Source organism: Rattus norvegicus, chromosome 3 (genome assembly GCF_021556685.1).
Source record: "Rattus norvegicus strain SHRSP/BbbUtx chromosome 3, alternate assembly SHRSP_T2T, whole genome shotgun sequence".
Lineage (NCBI taxonomy): Eukaryota > Metazoa > Chordata > Mammalia > Rodentia > Muridae > Rattus > Rattus norvegicus.
Window position 1 is genome coordinate 148,543,178 of NC_141536.1, and position 22,113 is coordinate 148,565,290.

The 22,113-nt window shown below is 43.0% G+C and overlaps 1 non-coding gene across 1 annotated transcript; it reads left to right on the top strand.

Annotated features, from left to right (window-relative positions):
- The first annotated feature begins 20,678 nt into the window (after window positions 1-20,678).
- On the top strand, window positions 20,679-20,785 carry LOC120102133 (U6 spliceosomal RNA). The gene has a single exon (XR_015685171.1). It is a non-coding gene; the product is annotated as a U6 spliceosomal RNA (small nuclear RNA).
- The last annotated feature ends 1,328 nt before the right edge of the window (window positions 20,786-22,113 follow it).

The window sequence follows — 22,113 nt, forward strand, 5'->3', positions numbered from 1 at the left end:
AGCCTCATTCTAGAATCTTCTTGCCCTGACCTCTGATCTGTCTGCTTTCCAGTTCTGAAAAACTTGATGGGGAGGAACTTTGGCCTCCACCTCCCTCCATTAGTTCTAGAATCTGGGGACTCAAAGGAATAGTTAAGAAAAGAAGCCCGAAGGGGGTGGTGTCATTTCACACCCCTACTAGGTAAACCAGATGTCCTCCTCTTCAGGGTGTGGAATGCAACTGCGGACTGCAAATTGCCTGTCACTCTACTGTTAGGGACTTCAGCCTTTCCACCTCTCTTTGCTGCCTGAGACATTTAGGAAGAAAAGACTCAAGTGAAACTCTATGAGAGATGCCATGGCTTAGGCAAAAGTAAAGGAGTCATGGGTTTTTGTTTTGTTTTGTCTTCTAATGTGGTTTTGTTTGTTGAGAATTTCATACAATATATTTTCATCATATTCCTTCCCCTTCCCAGCTCCTCCCTATTCTCACCACCAAACTTCATATTCTTTCTCTCTTTTAAAGAAAACCAAAACTAAAACAAACGAGCTCACTGTGCGTTGGTTAACTACTTTTTCTTAGGATGGTGTTGATACACCCAGAGTCACTCCATTGAAGAAAATTGATTTTACCTTTCCCAGCAGCTACCAATTGAGAATAGCTTCTTGACTAACTGTGATATTTTGTGCCTGCTTCCCCATCTCCGTGCTGCAACTTTTGTCTGGCTTGAACCTGTGCAGGTCTTGCACATGCTGCCACAGTCTCTGTGAGTCCGTATGTGCATCAGCCCTGTTGTGTCTGGGAGTTGCTATTTCTTTGAAGTTGTTCACCATCTCTAGCTCCTACCGTCTTTTCTCCTCTTCCATATGGATCCCAGAACTTTAGAAGGAGGAGCATGATAAAGATAATGAATTACTTTCATGGAGAATATTATGGAAGTCTACTGCTCTGGGTGAGCACTATTCTATGGACTAGTGTTTTTTTGCAAATTGATTTGTCATGGAACAAGTTTGTTTCCTTGGTGTGTACTTTATCAATTAACATAGGCCAATGCACAGCATCACTCTGATCAGTCTACATGCCTAATAACTATACCCCATCATCCAGAGAGAGAGAGAGAGAGAGAACATAGATACACTGAGTAGAGAGTGAGCTGAATAAATGTCACCACCTTATGTGCAGTGCTCATGCATGGAGCCCATGCCATGCCTCCCAAAGGCTGAGCTTCTGGAAGAGGCCCATCAGTAGGGAAATGAGCAGCAACACTGCTCTGAGACTTGCCAAATGGCACTTCTGGGCTGACTGATAAAAAATGAGAAGCCCATCTTTTCTGGAATCTGTCTAGGAAATTTGCTTCAGACAAAAAGAGGTTGTGCAAGTGGGACCTGTCTTTGGAGAAAAGATCTTTCAGTGTGTACCTTCAGCCAAACAGTGTATCCTCATCCAATTAATAAACACGCCACCTATTGATGCATTAGCTTCAGGACTCTGAAAACCCTTTACCTTTCCCTTCTAGTAACTACCTGGAAGACAGAAAGAAAGCAACAGAATAAACATTTGTCAAGCAAGAATAGACCCAGCTCAACCTTGGGTAGCTTACCTTCCCCTCTGAGCCTTCTGGTTTGCGTGGACCTGGTTTTAGTGGGTAGAGACTCCAGCTCCATCCGAAGGCTAGGGCTTTATGACAAACCTCCACAGATAATAATCCCCTTTGCACCCAAGAGAAGAATCTTCCAGTATCCAATCCATGCCCTAGCCAGGACTCATTCAGGAAGTTCAAACTTTGCTCCTAATCTGGAATCAGTTCAGGGGGTTGGGGATTTAGCTTAGTGGTAGAGCGCTTGCCTAGCAAGCCCAAGGCCCTGGGTTCAGTCTCCAGCTCTGAAAAAAAAAAAAAGAAAAGAAAAGAAAAAAAAGAATCAGTTCAGACCTAAGTCCGAAATTCAGGAAGCAAGTTTCTTGACAGACATTTTCTATCAAGTCTTTTGTCTTCTCGTATATGATGTAAGACATGTACCCACCTTGGCACCAAGTAGACAATAGAAATCTGAACAGTAATGATAACCACAAAGAATATAATAATATACTAATTAATGAGTTAGGTACTTCACCAGCATACTTACATCTATAATATTAAATAATCTTGTGACAACTTCAAAGAGGGAAAATGTTTATCCTTATCTTGAAGATGAGAAACTTGAAGGCTAAAAATGCATTAAGTAGTCACCCAAAGTCATTGGAACAGTAGGATAAGTGACTGATCCTTGAACTAAAGACAACTTTCTTGACCCTGGATTCAACACATTTTATCACTGTGTTATATTTTCTCCGACTCCCACTCTGAACCAAAAGAGGTCCAGGGATGAAGTCCTGATGGAGTACTAAAAGTGACACTCTATCTTTCACTTCTTGCCCACACTTATTTCTCAGATGAGTGTCAAGGCCAATGTCAGTTCCAAAGGGATTGGCAGTGCTAAAGGACAGCCAGCCTGAAGGGGTAAGTGAGACACAGGGAACAAACTGTGCTGGGACCTTAACTGAGGAACAGTGATCTCATTTCTGAGGACCAGACAGGCTTACAACCAGAATCCCACGAGTTGGCAGCAGTGGAAGAATTCGTCATCCACCGAGGGGTCCTGCTCCTCTCCTATACGGATCCATGGCTACTGAGAAGTGTTTACTCCATCTTCTAGATCTTTTATGTTCCTGTCTGTTGCTGTGACAAATATTCTGACCACAGGCAACTTTATGGAAGGAAGCATAAATTTAACCTCCAATTCCACATCACAGTCCATCAATGAGGGCAGTCAAGGCAAGGGCTGGAAGTAAAAAGCTGAAGAAATGCCTCTTCACTATTCCACACAGCATTACTTCCAGCTCAAAAACTCACTTCACAGCCAAAGAAGTATAGCAGGAACTATGGAGGGTGCTGCTTGCTAGCTGATTCACTCAGCTAGTTTCCTTACCCCATTTAAGGCTGTCTGCCTAAGAATGGCCTAGGAATGGTACCACCCACAGTGGACTAGGGCTCCTACACCAATTAACAATCAAAGCAATATTCCATAATATGTACACGGGACAATATTATCTAGACATTACTCAATTGAGGCTTTCCGGTCAGATGATTCTAGGCTGTACCATTTTGATGGTTAAGGCTAACCAGGAATCCCACCAAGAGACACATTTTCTCAGACTCCTTTCTGCTTAGGAACATCACCACATTATAAAATGTGAACAAGAATGATAAAATTGAGTCCCCATCCCTCAGGAACCTCATTCACTACCTACACATTCTAAGTGCTCCTTCCTCCAGAATGATAATTAGGGCTTATTTCCAAGTGACATAATTAACCGTGAGCCCACATAACTCAACCACTGAGCCTGCCTCTTCCACATGAGATCCTATTTGGCTTTCTTTATATATACATTTGCATTTGTAAATACATCCCTAGAAGGCCACAGCACCAGGACTTTGATTCTTCCACTGTGGCAGCTAGCAGTACCCTAGCTAGCTAAGGCTACACCAGTTTGGGTTCTACTTAATTGCCAACAACGGTTTTCTCTCCAGCATCTCGGCCTACCCTCTGAGTACAGTCCCTAACTCTAACATCCTATGTATTTATCAAGCCCCATCTTTCCTCTCAGCACATGCCTTCCCAGTACAGACAGACCCAGGAGCCCTGAACCAGAGCCTGAGGGTCTCCTTCAACAGCATGAATGGAAGTTGTTATGCACCTGGTACCCTCACACCCAAACCAGTCCTAGGATCGTGTATCCTTTATTACATCATGTCACACACTGTCTGAAGTCAGATGTTCAAACTCTCTCTCCTGATCTCCTCCCTCCCTCAGAGGGCTTGACCAACTCCCCTCTCCTCATCTCCTGATACCTGATTTCACTCCTGCCTTCCTACTAATTTTATCTCAACCTCTGAAAAGGTTTTATTTTATCTTTTCAATCTCTTATGCAAGTGTTTTCTGCATGTGGAAGTGTGCATAGGACTGCAGGTACCTAGGGAGGCTAGAAGAGGGCATCAGGTGTCCTGGAGCTGGAGTTAAACACTTATGAAAAGCTCAACATGGGTGTGGGCACACAACTCTGGTAGCAAGCTCTTTTAACTGCTGAGTCATATCTCTCCAGCCCCTTACCTCACATTTTTTTATACAAACACACAGCATTTGTCTAACACTGCCGTAAACACCATATAAACAAACTTTCTTTTCTACTTTTTTTATTAGATATTTTATGTATTTACATTATCCCCTTTCCTGGTTCCCCCTCTCCTACTCCTCGTACCCCTGCCTCTATGACGATGCTGTCCCTCCCACCCACCCACTCCCACCTCAACACCCCAGCATTTCCCTATACTGGGGAAACAAGCCTTCACAGGACCAAGGGCTTCTCCTCTTGTTGATGCCACACAATGCCATCCTCTGCTACATATGTGGCAGGAGCCATGGGTCCTTCCATGTGTACTCTTTGGTTAGTGGTTAAGTCCCTGGGAGCTCTGGGGGTCTGGTTGGTTGATATTGTTCTTCCTATGGGGTTGCAAACCTCTTCAGTTCCTTCAGTCCTTTCTCTAACTCCTCCATTGTGGTCCCCGTGCTCAGTCTGAGGGTTAGCTGCAAGCATCCTCATCTGTATCAGTAGGGCTCTGGCAGAACCTCTCAGGAAACATCCATATCAGGCTCCTGTAGCAAGCACTTCTTGGCATCGGCAATAGAGACTGGGTTTGATGACTGCATATGGGCTGGATCCCCAGATGGGGCAGTCTCTGGGTAGCCTTTCCTTCAGTCTCTGCTCCACTCTTTGTCCCTGTATTTCCTCCCGTGAGTATTTTGTTCCCCCTTCTTAATCTTTATACCACAAGTAGGTACCGTTCTCTCCATTATACAGATCAGGAATATGAAACCCAATTTAGTATCTGATACTTAAATGTCTGATACTTAGTAAGTACCAGAGGTAAGAGTTGGTCCCACATCCTGTACCTGTAATCACCATTGCACATAACTGCGTTACTCCTTCTGCTTTATTTCTAAGTTCTATGAGAACACAATAGGACTTTTTCTTCCTGTTTAGACATATTGGTACCAAGGTTAGAGAACACTTTATACATACATATATATATATATATATATATATATATATATATATATATCAGTCTATATGCCCAGAAATAAGGCCCTGCCTGCTTCCTCTCTTTTCTGCTGAATAGAGTGTGGGTATACAAGCAATGCACCTTGGGACAAATTTGGGTAAACGTCTTAGAGTTTGCTATTGCCACAACTGAATAGCATAGACTGTGTACTGTATAAAGAAAAGGTTTTGTTTCCAAGCCGGAGGACATGCCATCAGCCTGTGGGAAGGGTCATTCTGCTGAATGGTAACGGGGTAGAAGGTATCACATGTCAAGACTGAGCAAGCCTGTGAAAAAGAGTTTCTTCATCTCACAGAACTCCTGAGATAACCCATTAGCATGTGGAATAATTATTCCATTTGTCGTGACCAATCACATCTTAAAAGTCCTATCCGAAAAGTTTAGAACAGAGGCAGAAGGAACACCCATTCAGAGCCTGCCCCACATGTGGCCCATACATATACCGCCACCAAACTAGATAAGATGGATGAAGCAAAGAAGGGCAGGCCGACAGGAACCTGAGAGACACAGCCAGAATACAGCAAATACATAGGCGAATGCCAGCAGCAAACCACTGAACTGAGAACGGGACCCCGTTGAAGGAATCTTAGAAAGGACTGAAAGAGCTTGAAGGGGCTCGAGACCCCATATGAACAACAATGCCAAGCAACCAGAGCTTCCAGGGACTAAGCCACTACCCAAAGACTATGCATGGACTGACCCTGGGCTCCAACCTCATAGGTAGCAATGAATAGCCCAGTAAGAGCACCAGTGGAAGGGGAAGCCCTTGGTCCTGCCAAGACTGAACCCTCAGTGAATGTGATTGTTGGGGAGAGGGCGGCAATGGGGGGAGGATGGGGAGGGGAACACCCATAAAGAAAGGGGAGGGGGATGTTTGCCCGGAAACCGGAAAAGGGAATAACACTCTAAATGTAAATAAGAAATACTCAAGTTAATAAAAAAAAAAGAAATACTCAAGTTAATAAAGATGAAGGAAAAAAGAAAAAAAGAAAAAGAAAATTAACACTAAAAAAAAAGGATGAGGATTGAACTGAGTTTGTATTGTAATGAGGAACTGAGCACAATTTTACAAGAATCATGATATAATTATCAATTAATAAATTATTGGAAATAAAAAAATAAATAAATAAAAGTCCCATCCGGGCCCACCCCTTCATCCTTCACAGCAGGAGTTCCATTTTAATGCCAGTCTGGGTGGTGTTTGACCAGCAAACCACAGCCAAAGCAAGCAGCAGAAAACCCCAGGGCCTCTTAGGATCCAGAGCTACACACTGGGTCTGATGCCTACACTAGTCCTGGGCTCAGACAGAGACACCGCTCCTCTGGTCTCAGTCACCAGATTTGGGTTTTGAAAAGTCTCTGCAACACAGAGCCACACGGGCACTTTATCTCCATGTCTTCCAAACTGTGAGAGGCTGTCTGCTACTGTGAGACTGATTTGGATTTATGATATGTTTTATGAAATACAGAATAAAAATTTCAGAGGTTGCACCAAGGTACTTGTGTATCTCTCATCTCCCTACCTATTCTTCTATCCATCATTTAGCAACCCATCCATCCCTATACAGATGTACCTACACAAACTGTGTGTCTCCTGAGTCTCGATAGAAAAAGCATTTCTTAGTAACAGCTTCAGTCAACAAAATAATTTAGAAGTTGACATGTTATCAATACACTTTTTACCATGAGTATACAAAAAGTCAAGTCCTTTTGATTGGGATTTTCCTCCTTTGTCTAAGATCGTGCCTTTCCCCAAGTCTTTTCCATGAATGCTAAAGATACTCTTCTTTATTAAATCAGCCATGAATTCTCTTTTTTTTCCCAAATGACCTCAAAGCTTTTAACAATTTTAAAGTCTATTTCTGTTTATAATTCATAAGACTTGGTTTATTTTTTTCCTTTCTTCTCGGTAAAGTGTGTTTAAGTTTCATTGCTCTAGGTAAAAATGGTCCTGTTTATATTGCAGGATATTAGCTTATGCCTGTAGTTCTTATCTGTGAGCCTCGTAAATACAACCAAGTCCATCAGTGCACACTCCAGGACGGTCAAGGCAGAAATTCAGAGCTTGACTCACATATCACATAAGAATATGATGCCAGGAATAAATCACATATGAGCTAGGATTAGATACTAAAAATTTCATTAATGATATGCCCGTATATATAAGACTATGGACAGAAGAGAGAGAAGGAGGAAGAGTAGAAAACAAAGAGTGAGATGGGGGAGGGGTGAATGGAAGGAAGGAGCTGCTTCCGAGTGGCAAAGGGTGACTGATTTTTTAATTTTATCTTTTCTTATTAATTTTTAAGGTTCATTTAGTGCAACAAATATTTATTGAGCCACTACAGCAGAGCAAGCTGATGGTAGAAGATTGTATAAAGAGGCCCCCTTTCTCAAAGACCTTATGGTTTAATTACTAGAAAGTTGTTTATTGGCAATAAATGCAAGGGAGAATCAAATCTAAAATGATCCAAGTTTTTAATGGGGATTAACTCATCAACAAGCTTGACCTTTACTGAGGCGAAGTCTCAGTACTGCAATCCCTTCCCATGGTGGGAGTACTGGCTCTGGGCATGGCGATTCTCCTGCCCTCCGGGCAGGGGGAACTGGGAAAGGCTTGCTGTAAGCTCTTTCGCTCCAGAAGTCAAGCTAAGGAAGGTGATGAAATCATGGTGTGCTAAGGTTGCTGCCACAGGACTGTGGAAACTCGAGGCCTGGCTCCTAAGGAGTCCCAGACTCACGCCTACATCTGGGTCACCTCTCTCCTAACCAGCTGCAAGGTTGGCCTTGGAGGTAAAGATGTAAAGACGGCTGTCCTTCAATTAGCCAAGGACCCAATTACATCTTTCTGGAAGTGCAAATTCTATGGTGTTCCCTTCCAACCCGTTACATCATGGCAGTGGCTTCCCGTTACTCTTGGCAGAAGGAGGAAACCCTCAGGAGTTCCTGCAATGTCTTGCACTGATGCTGTCTGCTTGTCTCAGGACTCTTCCTGTCTTCTGGGAGACAACAGCATACTCCATGAATCCTTTCCTCTTATGTCTTCCAACATGCATTTTCCCTTAACTAGAATAATCTTCCAACCCTGCCTTCATTTCTTTATAAAAGCATTCAATTTCCAAAGCAAAACACAAACAGCATTCCCTTGGATGGGTGTTCCTTTACATCCTGGACCAGGATATATAACTGTCTATTAATTACTCCAATCGCACCTACACTATTTAGTCTTATCCATACAACTATAACACAGCATAGTGTAATTCACTTGATTAACATCTGCCCCTCCCATGACGGCATAAATGGTGTCTTTACATTCCCTTCTCTCATCTTCTTCGTTTCATTGATTACTTTAGAGCCTAGAGTTATGTGAGGCACCAAGTAGATCTTTAATTCGGTTGCTGGATGAGCCACAAGAACTCTGGGGCCCACATTTGCAATAGTGTAGCCCAGTAGAACAGGCTTTCCAAGGTTCCACTGGGGGAGGAAAGCTGAATGGAACCGAAAGGTGAGTACATAGGGTTATATGAGTAGATTTTTTTTAAAACTCCAGATGCTATATATTTATCATAGCAATAGATACCAAGTATCGCTGTGCAAAGGTTATGCACTTTCAAAACTTCTTTTAATCTCCCAAACTGCCCTAGAAGTTTAGTTCTCTTATCTCTGTCTTACAAACAGGGGAGTAGGAGCCAGGGTAGATTAGGTGTCTTGCCCAGGGCTCCTCCATTGCTCTGTGATAGAGCAAAGGCTTACTTGGTCAGTGGTCAGGGTCATGCACCCTCTTAATAGAAAGAACTGCATCTGGGATGAGCACAGGCAGACAGACAAATTTTTTCACAGTGTCCTTAGGTAGAATAAAAAACCTACATGGACTTTGCAACCTGCTTCCCACCAGGTGGCAAAGGCCTGGGGTACATTCCCTAGTGTGCTTCCTTCCTCCTCGATTCCCTTTGAAGTTACGGAAGACAGCACCTGGGGGCTACAGAGAATCACAAAGTGTTTGTGAGCCCATCCAACGTCCGTGGCATCTACATTTTTAATTTAAGAATCCAGAATCACTTCTATCTCTACTTACTCCCCGCTTAATAAGATAGGGCGATGTAATTTTCTAATTCAATGATAGAAATTAAGCTCTCCTTATGTAAAGTAGGTCAAAAGTAACTGTTTAATTATTTAAGAAATATTCGAAGAGGCAAACATCAAAAGAAACTCAAATTGTAACACAAAGAAAGAAGGGGGAAAAAAATCTTTGGAATCAGCGAGTTTTGTAAAGTACACAAGATGGCCCCAGACGCAGGCACAAGCTCCACTCTTGGCTTTCTCTATTAACAACAAAAAGTGCACGTTTATTGGTAACAAAGTCAACTCAACACGGCAAAAGCATCCCCTTATCAAATTAGCACTATAGGAGCTGGCTAATACTGTGGGGTTTTGATGTAGAAAAAGAGAGAATTAATTAGAAGTCTGGGAATTACAGGAAGGGCAGTGGCCAATCGCATCTCCTCTGCTTTAAACATAGTTGGCGGTAATGACCACTCCTTGGACTTCTGCAACACAGCAATCGACTTCATGCACTTTCTCCCACTGTGTGCTACTTCCCTGTATTCTGTATTAGTTTGTCACTGTGAAATCCCCTGTTCTGTGTCTTCCCTTTTATAACCCATGAAATTTCTCTAGCCCTTAGAAAACCCACCCCTACCAGAAGAGCCAACGGCCATTGACGAGTACTAGAAAGAGAATCCATTTTCTTTAAGGGTGTGGCCCCTGGTGGATCAACCACATATCAGCAGCTGGTCCCACAGCCTAGAGCATATAGGTAGCTCAAATTGGACGTGATTAGTTCAAAGAAAAAGGATACAAACTCGGGTGGATAGAGGAGGCTGAGCGGATCTTGGCAGAGATGGTGGAGGGAAGTAAATATGACCAAATGCATTGTATGACATTCTTAAAGAATTACCAGATTATTTTTTTTAAGAGCACAAACAGAACAGCTCTCAAAGTTTGGACCCAGACAGCTACAGCCTGTCCAACGAAAGAAAAACAGCACACAACATTATGAGAACTCAAGGAAACTAAGGACAGCTTCCCAGAAGACATCCTCTCTAAGATTGGGTCCCAAGGTTGGATTAGAATTTACAGTAGGAAAAAGATGTATTTCTGACAATGCGGGTGCTGTGGAAGGCACTGAAATGACTATGATAGGCACAGTTAGGAAGTTAAGGGGTAGAATGGCAGGATCTCCTCAGGCTGACTGACTCTATTCCAGGCAACAGCACTCTAGGCCTTGCTTTTGTCTGGTAAGCCAATGTTATAAAGAACTGTCATTCATTGGTCTTCAACACATGAAGTCTAAAAGCATTTATGACTTAGTGAACAGGGGAACTGGTTAGGAATGTCTGCCATGAGCACAGTAGAAGAAAAAATAAGGTTCTTTGGATGGTTTGACTGAGAATGTCTCCCATAGGTTTCATGTCTGAATGCTTGGTTCTCACTAAGTAGAATTGTTTTGAAGGATATGATGGGGTAGCCTTATTGACGTTGGTGTGTCATTGGGGGTGAGCTTTTGAGGTTCTAAAAACCTCTGCCAGGCACAGCATCAGTCTCTCTCTCTCTCTCTCTCTCTCTCTCTCTCTCTCTCTCTCTCTCTCTCTCTCTCTCTCTCCCCCTCCCTCCCTCCCTCCCTCCCTCCTACTCCCCCTCCCTTTCCCAACCTCCTCTCCCTACAACTTTTGGATCAGATATGAGCTCTCAGCTACTGATCCAGCACCATGCCTGCACACTGCCACGTTCCCTGCCACAATGGTCATGGACTAATTCTCTGAAACTGCAAGCAAGCCACCAGTTAAATGTTTCCTCTTGGAAGTTGTCTTGGGCATGATGTTTCATTAAAGCAATCGTAACCCTGGTAAAGACAGTCCTGTTTCTCTGTTGTAAGCTTTGCCTTTAGGAACTGTTAAGCAAGCTCAAATTTTGGATCAGTGAAGGTGAAGATCATACACGCACCTTGGGAAGTTATGGGATTATAGCCCTGACATTAATCCATTCAGCTAGACTGGCATCTGACGTCCCTGCCATGAATTGCCTGTGCATCAGAACCAGATGCAAGCTCTAATGATCTGGTGACCTGAGGAAAAGAGTACTTACCTCCCTCAGCCTCAGCCTTTACATGTGTAAAATACACACACACACACACACACACACACACACACACACACACACACACACAGAGCAAGAGAGCTATTGAACAGGGGAATAGAAATAGGATAACATCAATTCCCATTCCCAGAAGGGAGGAGAAATCCTATGCACTTCTTCCTCTCCCAAGAGCTGTTGGAACAAGCATAGACACCTGGCAATGCAGCTACTTGAAGAAAGAGACAGCCCTTCCTCACAGCTCATCCATAGCCTCATCAGGTATCGGGAGGCCACGCCTATCAACACGCAGATGGTCTCTCATGACAGGAAGACTTCAGTGTGTAGAAATATTGTAGAAGGAAGGGCTCTTCTTGGTCCTGAGCATCACACTGATCTCTGGACTTGGACAATTTTAGGTCCCTTTTCCTTTGTCTATCTTACTGAGTATTTTGGAGCTGAAATCTCCCCCCACTCCCCACCCCCCACCCCCTACCTCTGGGGTATCCTGATAAACACTTCCCATTCACTGTCTCAATTAAATCTCACAGCATTTCCATGAGGTACACACAATTATGATCACAATGCATAGGCATGGTGACAATAGTCTAAGGATAAAAATCTATCCCCAAGATCACAGGTATCATACTCTTCTGGTCTCCGAGCCTGGTCTTCCAGTCACCCCCAGGAGCCTCTTTCACTGGTATCAGTAAGCAGAAAAATCTAAAGGAATGAGTAATTACATGGATCAGAGCAATAAACCAGAACTTCATTTTTAAAGTTTGATATTAATTCAAGTTATCATCCAATTGCATCATGCAGTTTATACATAGGTATGCAGTGGTGACATATACCTGTAACTTGGGAACTTGGGACAGAAAAATTGTTGAAAATTCAGCAGGCTCAGGGCCAGCTTACGTGGAGAGTTCAAGACCAGAAAAGAAGGGAATTTTAAAATTTTATGGCTAAACATGTGTTGTTGAAAATATCACTTAAAAATCAATAAGAAATATATTGGTTTACTTGAAACTGAAAGTCACATACCTTTTATCTTTATACATTCAGCTTCTGCTTATTTGTTATAACACCAGATGATACTGGCTAAATTTACCAATATAAAATACAAAGGTGGACGTACTGTCCTGGGCAGTTGACGAAAAGATTAGGAGAGGAAGACAGTGAGCAGGACAGTGAGACCCACACCTCTGCTCTACCCCCACTGAGACTGAAGGCTAAATAGCAGAGGATCCCAGGACACTGGATTCTGCCCCATATGTACCTTGATTCACTGTAAAACTGAGCAGATCTCTTCTGTTCCTCAAGAATATGTGTGAATCGTCAGCATCTCAGAAGCCCTGGCAGCTCCTGATTCTTAGACTGTGTGGTGAGTTAGGTAGCCATTTACCTTGGAAATACTGAGCTCTGGGCCTTGGTTTCCCATACATGGTGGTCTATCCAGACACACACACACACACACACACACAGAGGCACTCATGCATGCTCATGCAGGCACGAACACATACACAATGGAGGTGAATGTAACTCGTGGGAGAAAGTTACTGCTATGGTCTGAATGTGAAATATCCTCCCTAGATCCATGCACTTAAGGCAACGGTGTCCAGCTGCTAGTGCTATTGGACAGCTGTGGCATCTTTAAACCACAGGGACAAACATGACAGAGGCAGATCACTGGAGAGCCTTGAAGATATACCCACTCTATTTCCAGCCTAGCTCTCTGGTTCCTGACTCACAAAGATATGAAGAGCAATGACCTCATGTTCCTACCACAGCTGGGGAAGGCATCCAAGCTGCAGTGCCTTCCCTGCCACAATAACAATGGAAACTATGAGCCAAAATGACTCTCTTCCTCATTTAAGTTGCTTTTGTCAGGTGTCGTATTAATAATTTGTCTCATAGCTTTGGGAAAATACCTGATAACAGTGATTTAAGAAATGATGGGTTTATTTTGGCTTACTGTTTTAAGGGATACAGTCCACCATGGCAGGGAAGCCATGGCTGCGGGAGCAGTGGGCAGATGGTTACATTGTTTCCATGACTGAAAGAGAGTGGCGAATACCAGTGTTCAGCTTGCTTGCTTGCTTGCTTTCATTCAATCTAGAGTCCTATCCAATGTGATAGTAACACCCATAGTCAATGTGGATCTGGCAATTTCAATTTCACTTAATCTAATCTTGATAAACTCTGTCAGACATGCTCATAGGCTCACCCATTCAGTGATTCTGGATCCTGTCAGGTTAACAATCGACTAGCCACCACAAGTATTTTATCACAGTGATGAGAAAGTAAGCAATATGTAAGCCACATAGGTTAATGTCCCCTCTTCTTGACACTTCTCTACCATGGTCAGTCTGCAGAAAGCTCTTCCTGTGGGGAAAATGGTGTCTGATCTGCTGGTTATTCACTCTTCATCATAGCACAGGAATTTTGCCTTTCTTTGCTCATTTTTCTTGTCCTGGTCTGTACCTCCTAAGTCAGCAGCAAGGGCCTGGTATAGAGAAAGTCTTATTTTGTCCAATATGATTCTTCATGTATAAGCTCAAGGCTCTCCTCAATAGCTGGCCCTAATAATGTCAACCTTAATTTCTAGTCCCATGCTTCCTGCACCCTCCTAGGAATAAAGAGTTGAGGTCTTTGTCTTTGGTTCCCAAGATGTAGGGCCTGAATTTCATCCTACTGAAGCTTCATTACCTCTGGGCACAGATGTTGACATCACCCTGAGGAGTTAGCACAGGTTGAAGTCATAACAAGAGCAGACAGCTTACCACAAAGAAGGCTGCCAAGTCCAAAGGGTCAAAGAAAGGCAAAACAGTCATTGTATCCCCACAGGCCTCCCTACCCCTGAGTACATTCCCAAGCCTCTCCTATTCCTGCTGCCTCTGGTCTCAGGATCTTCACAAAGGGCCCCAGATGCCACCCGTGCAAATATCTTTGAGCCACAATTCAGATTCTCTCGGTCATCTGACAGACTGATTGTTCTAAATAGATTCACTCTTCCTCACAGAAGATGGGTCTCCCACATACATTTCCACAAAAGCATATAAATGATCTCATGGAGAAGGCTGAGCTCAAGTTTCCACATCTGGTGGTGTCCAAAGTAGGAACAAGAATCAGGTGCTGTGCCTCTCAGAGACCCGGGAGTTGCTGCCTGATGTGGGAGTTGTCTAAGGGCATGCATGGGGACTCTTCAGGGTCAGAGACCAGAATTCATCTGGGTCGAGAGTGGTCTAACCTCAGACAGCATGAAGGTAGAAGAGACACTACCTGAAGAAAGGAAGGGAACGAGAAGAAAGGGTAAGTGGTGTGCAAGTAGACACCATACTTGTATGTAGAAAGGCTTCAGAGTGAGATCCAGGTAGTAGCATGCACTACAATTAGTGCGTGCCAATGAGAAAACAGCCAGCTGCATGTACCTTTGTAGCTTCAGGATTTTGAACAACTTCGCTTCAGGCTCAATGGCGTGAGAGATGCTTGCTGTGTATGATTTTCATCCACCATAAATGGGAAGTACATCTTCCCTGGACACACATAATGCTTCAATTTTTTTTAGATGATGTGACTCCATGAATCCTAGCTTTTGTCATTTACTGGTAAACAACTTGTATCTCTTCTCACTTTCTTCCCCATCTGAATAAAGGGAACTGTAACCTTCACTTTCAAAGAATACCATGAGCCTGGCTTATAGCTCAGTGGTGGAGTGCTTACCTACGATACTTCCTAGCACTGCAAACGAATGAATACTTCAGATGTTGGAAAGGTTCACCCTGACAGGCAGCACAGAGAAGCTCGGAGATGTTAGTTCCCTCCCCTCCGTCTTCAGCTCTGTTATCTGAATCCACTGCTTCCTGGTACCACAGAACCACACTCGGTGTCTTGGGATCCTGAGTTCATCCTGACCAGAAGACTGTGCTACAAAGCCCTCAAGACCCCAATGAGGGAGTTCCCACTGTCACTCCAGCTCTGCATCTTGCTTGCTGTGTGACACAGAATACATTGTCATTTCTCTCTGCCTAGGTCTGTCTCTGTTTCTCTGTCTGTCTTTGTCTCTGCCTCTGCCTCTGCCTCTCCCTCTCCCTCCCCCCCCCACACACACACAGACAAACACACACACACACACACACATACAGACAAACACACACACACACACAGACAAACACACACACACACACACACACAGAGAGAGAGAGAGAGAGAGAGAGAGAGAGAGAGAGAGAGAGAACAGAAAACAGAACATGGGCTTTCAGAAAGAGTAATGCTAAGCAGAATGTCTCATAGTCCAGGCTTTCTTCTATGATTCTTAACATTACATTAAAATCCATGGGATCTGTTAACAGAACCTCATTTCATTTCAAGCATCCAGTGGTCTTCATAGTCCATCGCCAATACAATATGCCCTTTGAGGAGAAGTTACATTCGCCTGCCTAAACCAAAAGACCAAACTAGTACCAGACCCCTTAAGGGCTCTCTGGTTGTTCATTGATCACTAACGTTAAGGGCACGAGTCAAGAAGCCAGCAAGACCAAATCATTATGAAAGCACCGCTACATCATCACGTAGCAAAGTCAGGGTTATCTTTCGTGTGATATTTAAATTAAATCACATTAAAGCAATAAGCATTATGGCAAAAATTCTCTAGCAGTGCTCTGTGTATAATGTCCTAGAACCTGTGAGGATTTCAAAGTAGAACAAGAACGGAAGTGTGGTTGAGGAGAAAGCAAGGGTAGTGGAGTTACTTATTCAAACTGAACGAGCTAAGGTTTATTATGCAAGGCATGTAAATTAGAGAGAGAGAGAAAGAGAGAGAGAACAAAAGGCAAATGTTCTGAAATGTGATGAGAATAAAAAGTTAAGATCATCTAAATGCCTTACAAGTAAGTCATCAGTCAGAATCCAACTTAAAAGTAAATAATATTCACAATGACATGTCATGACAAACAGAAATCGGCAGGGATAGACAAGTGGGGTTTTCTTAAGCAAAATTTTGCGCTAGTGTACATGAATTAAAAATAATCATTTTCCTTGTCACATTTTTATGCACGTATATTAAGTACTTTGGTTTACTCCCCCCTCCACACTCAGCCTCCTTTCTAATTTATGTAACTCCCCACCCTTGTGTCTGCTTTTTAAGATGCCACACATAGCAGGAAGCAGGGGCGACTTGTCTTTCCACTCCTGACTTATTTCACTTAACATGATGATGGTCCTCAGGTCCGTTTACCTGTTCCAAACAGCATGACGCTGCACATCAGCTCATGGCACTGGCTGAATTCATGAATGGCTGGATGCTACTCCATTGTACGAACATACCATATTTAGCTTAGCCATTCATCTGCCTGCATAGATACCCTGACCTAGCTATTGTGAACACTGTTACAGTAAACATGAGAAGACCACTTTATAAATGACAAAAGTTCAAACATAGAAAAAATGAAACGATGTGAGGAATAACCTTAAAAGTTATGTGTTCCCAGTGGAAGGGGAAGACCTTGGTCTTGCCAAGACTAAACCCCCCAGTGAACATGATTGTTGGGGGGAGGGCAGTAATGGGGGAAGGATGGGGAGGGGAACATCAATATAGAAGGGGAGGGGAAGGGGTTAGGGGGACGTTGGCCCTGAAACTGGGAAAGGGAATAACAATCTAAAAGTAAATAAGAAATACTCAAGTTAATAAAGATAAAAAAAAAGTTATGTGCTCGGTGTTTAATACAGTGTTTACATTTTTCTTTCTTCTTTTGGTTTATGTGTATCTTCTTCAATGTTCACAAGGATAAAACAAAAAAACAAAAACAAAGCAAAACATGATTTCTTTCCCGAGTAACCCTCCATGTTCCCAAATGAGATGAAATAGTTCGGGTCCCTGTATGTTTTCCAAAAGATGATCTTCTGACATCACACATCCACCCTAAGTAGACCTCATTATGTGCCCTTCGTGGAGATACAACCCAGGCAGCTTTTGAAGCTAGAAGGGGAAGAGTGTGTGCATATCTTCCTGACTCTGAGCAACGACAGTGAGCTGGGAACCTGAAATCTGCAGGGTGGCAGTATTTTATATCATGGAAATTAATCAAGTTACTGTCCCAAGCCAGGCTAGCTGCCCAGCATCTGACAAGCTGTGTTTATGCTCCTGAAAGTCTGTGCACGCCCTTCTACAATCCCTATCATCTCAGACTATGTTAAGCTTCTTTTTCCTCCACTTAGTCACAAATATTTAGAAGGTAGGACATCTCATCAGCCATTGCTACATATGCTACAGCGTCTAGCCCATGCATGGAAGGATAAACAGAACAAAGACCTAGGAAGAAGGGACTGGAGAGAAAAGGAAGAGAGGTGGAGAAAAGAAACAAGTGAGAGGGAGGAAGAACCCCTTCTCCCTTCAAGTGTAATAGAACTGGCTTTATCATTAGCTGGGATCAGCTGTGGCTCACAGTCGAAGCTTGAAGTCTTCCAAGTATCTCGAGAAGATTGGGCTTCACACCTGAGTCCCAAGAGGGCTTTAAATAGCCCTGTCAAGCTTCTAGTCAGACTAAGCAAAGAGGGGAGAACAAGGCCATCATTGGAATGACACCCCCAAGTCCAAATCAGGACAGCCAATGCAACTTCTGCTTAGGAGACTTCCTGAGGATTAATGCTTTTGGGTCTGTTTCCTCACTAAGTACATAGGAGCCCTGAGAACTCCCTCTCTGCATTGCCTGTCACCGAGCTAAGTACTTTATGGGCATAGAACTTGAAAGATTCACTCATTCAATTCTCACCCCCTTTTCAAGTGTACTGAAATTCCTCTCTGGGGTAGTTTGAATGAGAATGGCCCCCGTAGGCTTATGTATTTGAATCCTCAGTCCCCAGTTGGCAGAGCTGTTTTAGGAGAGTGTGGCCTTGTTGGAGAAAACGTGTCAGTGAGGAAGAACTTTAAGATTTCAAAATCTCACTCTATTCACAGCTAGCTCTTTCTCCTGGCTTACTATTGCTTGTGGGAGATATAAGCTCTCAGCTCTTGCTCTAGCACCATGCCTATCTACCTTCCTGCCTATCTGTCTGTCTGCTCCCATGCTATGCCATGATGGTTATAGACTCTAATCCTCTGGTGCGCTGAGCTCCAAATTAAAAGCTTTATTTCGTAAGTTTCCTTTGTCATGGCGTCTTAACACAGCAACTAAAAAGTAACTAAGACGCTCTTCAAGAGTTGTGGTACTATAATCTATTAATTACTTTGGAGTAGCGATCTATCAAAACATTATGCCCATTAAGTTCATATTCCATAATAGAAGACTCATTTTCCCCATGAATATATAAACCCAGGTCAGAGTGTCAGAGGCCAAGGAATCTGATGAAATTAAAATAAAACAGAAAACAGTAGCCCGGCTCAACTGGTTCGGCCAGTTATTTCGAGACTCACCAGACTCAGCCACTGAGTTGTTATTTCCATTGTCCATTGTCTTCTTCAAGTTCCTTCAGGTTGCATGTACCATCGTGTGTGTGTGTGTGTGTGTGTGTGTGTGTGTGTGTGTGTGTGTGTGTGTGTGTGTGTATTCTTTTAGAGGACAGAAGTGGAAACCGCTAAACCACTAACTATTGAGTGCCTACTGGATTCCCTCACTGCCTCAACAAATACTGAATGAATGAATGGTAGGCCTTGACTCAGCCCCTGGGGACTCAAACAAATGGGACAAGCTGCTAGAGTGTGCAGTTCCTTGCAGAGATGGGATGGAGAGAAGTAATAAACAAAGAAGTTAATCCCCAACTGGGATAAGCTCCCAAGCTCTGTCCAGAAAGGAAACTGGGAGTACTGGAAAGCATTACAGAGGAAGAGTGATTCCAGTCTTCCCAGGAGGAACCAGGAAAGCTTCTTCAAGGTGAAATCTTAAGCTTACATATTAACTGGAAGATATGAAAAAATGCTCACACAAGAGCAAATACAGATGTTGGGACATCATAGATCCTCTAGCTGAGGTCTCTCTCTCTCTCTCTCTCTCTCTCTCTCTCTCTCTCCTCACCTCTTCCTCGCCTCCCCCTCCCCCCTCTCTTTCCTCTCTGGCCATGCCCCCCCAGTGTCTCTGCCTGGACAGTTAGTTGATAAGCAGGCTTACCACAACCGCATCTCCGAGTGTTTTCCCTCCAGCTGCAGCCCCAAGACAACCTTGAATTATAATTTTCCTTTTATCCATGCTTGATTTCTAACATGTAGGGCAGGTCACTTGATGTGGACCTTGTTCATCCTCCACTCTTCTGAAAGCCTGTAAGAGTCAGAAATTACCATTGTGCGAAGAGGCTGTATCCCCCTGAGACCTATCATGGCTGTCTAAGGCCATGAACAGATAATCCTCCTAGTAAAGTTGTTCTGGAGGGTAATTTTGCCTCAGTTTTCTTTCTAGAAACATCTGTTCATCTTTCTTTTACAAAATTATTTCCAGAAAGGAAAAAAAATAACAGCAGAGGCAGAGACCTTAAAAACTCATCACACTCAAGGACTACAGCAGAGATCTGCGTGGCTGGAGGAGCTGAGGAAGAGGGAAGAGGGGAGATGGAGTTAGAGACTCGGAGAGTGGCAGACATGGAGAGCAAGAAGGAGAGTCTAGGCTTCAGTGCAAGCGGAGAACAGTGAAAGCAGCCAAGAGGTCTGGTCTGACTGTGACAAAAGGTGTCCTTCTGAATTATTATGTGAAGAGAGGCTAGGGACCCAGGCTATGAAATAAAAGGATAGTTGAAAAGCTACATGGGCTTTCTAGCATCCTTATATGGGAACACGAGGAAAGAGAAGGCTTAAGTTCCCACTTACTTAATCTACCATCAAATTTTTTAAGTGCTGAACCACTTGTGTAAAGGAAACCCTTGGATCGCCATGTCTTTCTCATATTCTGACTGCGAAGTGTTGGTTGAAGTACCTCACCTTTCTGAACCTCTGTGTATTCATTTATAAAGTCATTTAGTTGAATCTTCCAAAGAATCCAGTAAGTGTTATACTCCTGGGTTTCTAGGAAAGGAAAAATGACTCAGATCTGCTGGAAATAAACCTTGTAGCTCCAGACAATTATCCAGGCTGGGCCAGGCCACAGCCAAGCTTGGATGGAGCCTCAAAGGGAGCAGAGTGGAGACCCAGAAAAACCTGAGTACCTGCCTGTGCAGTACAAAGTTTCATGTCCCAGGTAGCAAACTGTCAGCTCAGGAGTGTAGCTTGTCTACCAATGACAAAGACAGCAAAGTAGAAACGAAAACAGATTAATATTTAAATATGTGTAGGGTGGGCAACATTGCTAGACTGGACTCCAAGTCATAAAAACAAAGATAGAATTTATCTCATCAAATATGCATGGTAATTCCCCCAAGTCAAAATAAAGTCATGGCTACACATTAAGACCCTGCTTCAAAAAAAAAATCCTCAAAATGATATTTGTAGTGCTCGCTTCGGCAGCACATATACTAAAATTGGAACGATACAGAGAAGATTAGCATGGCCCCTGTGCAAGGATGACACACAAATTTGTGAAGCGTTCCATATTTTAAAAAAAAAATGATATTTGTAGATACTGGAACATAAAATCATAAGCAACCTAATTAAAAAGGGGCAAAGACACAAACAGGCATTTCCCAGAAGAATGAGTGCCAATGCATCTTTAGGGAGATAAACAGTGTTTATGATGAGGAAAATACAAAGTATGACAGGTGTGGTAAAATCTGAAGACTTTTTTTGTCCCGTGTCTCAGTGGGCACAGCATAGCATTGCTACCCTAGAAAACAATGAATTGTGTTTTCTACTAGTGGCTATGTATATATACTCTGAAACCCAGCCATTCTACTTATAGGTATGATCAAACATGTGTATCACTGCACATGGTTCAACACATTCAAAGTCATGCTATTCACAGTGGCGAAATTTGAAAATTACTCAAAAATCCTCAGATTAGTAAAATGTTGTATATATGCAAATCCACACACATATGAACTATCCCATGTGTTCAACTTATATTTTTTTTAATTTTGTGTATGGAGGTTTGTGGTATATGCACATACACATGTGCAAATGAATGCATGAATGCACATGTATGTAGAGGTCAGAGGATGATGGGTTGGGTTTCTTCCTTTTGTGTTATCCACCTCAATTCTTTCTCCCTAAATCTGAAGCTCATTATTTTGGCTAAGCTTGCTGGCCGACGAGAAAGAAAGGGAGAGGGGAAGAAGAGAGGATAGGCTTCTTTAGTTGAAACGAAAACAAAATACAGTCCAAAACCAAATGGCAAACTTAGAGGAGACATCGTACTATTTGTTTTATGTAACAGAAAGGTAATTAACTTTTGAACATGTAATGAGAAATTTCATAACACTCAAGGGCAGGGAGAAGTATTTTAGATGAAAGAATGAGAGAACAGTACATATATGCTTAGTGGCCCTAGGAGAAGTAACTCTCATAGCACAAAGTCCTTGGCTTCCAGATGCCATTCTTAGCTAGAAGAATGAGCACATCAGTAATGAAACAAGGGAAACAGAAGGTAAACCTAGATTACTACATTGCATCACAAAAGATTCAAAGAATGACGAGGACATGCCTGGGTCCCCCAGCCTCTCTTCATATAATAACTCAGAAGGAAATCTAGACCCCCATTTAAAATGGCTTCATTGTGGAATGTTGGGAACTAGTTGAGTGTCCAAACTCTATTATATTCCAGTAAAGAAGAAGCTGTATGTGAATGATACTGTGAATATGGATGGATGGATGGATGGATGGATGGATGGATGGATGGATGGATGGATGGATGGATGGATTGGAGAGAAGAGAGAGGTCTTTCTTACTGAACATTACTAACTTGATAAAACATACCCAACATTTGATTGA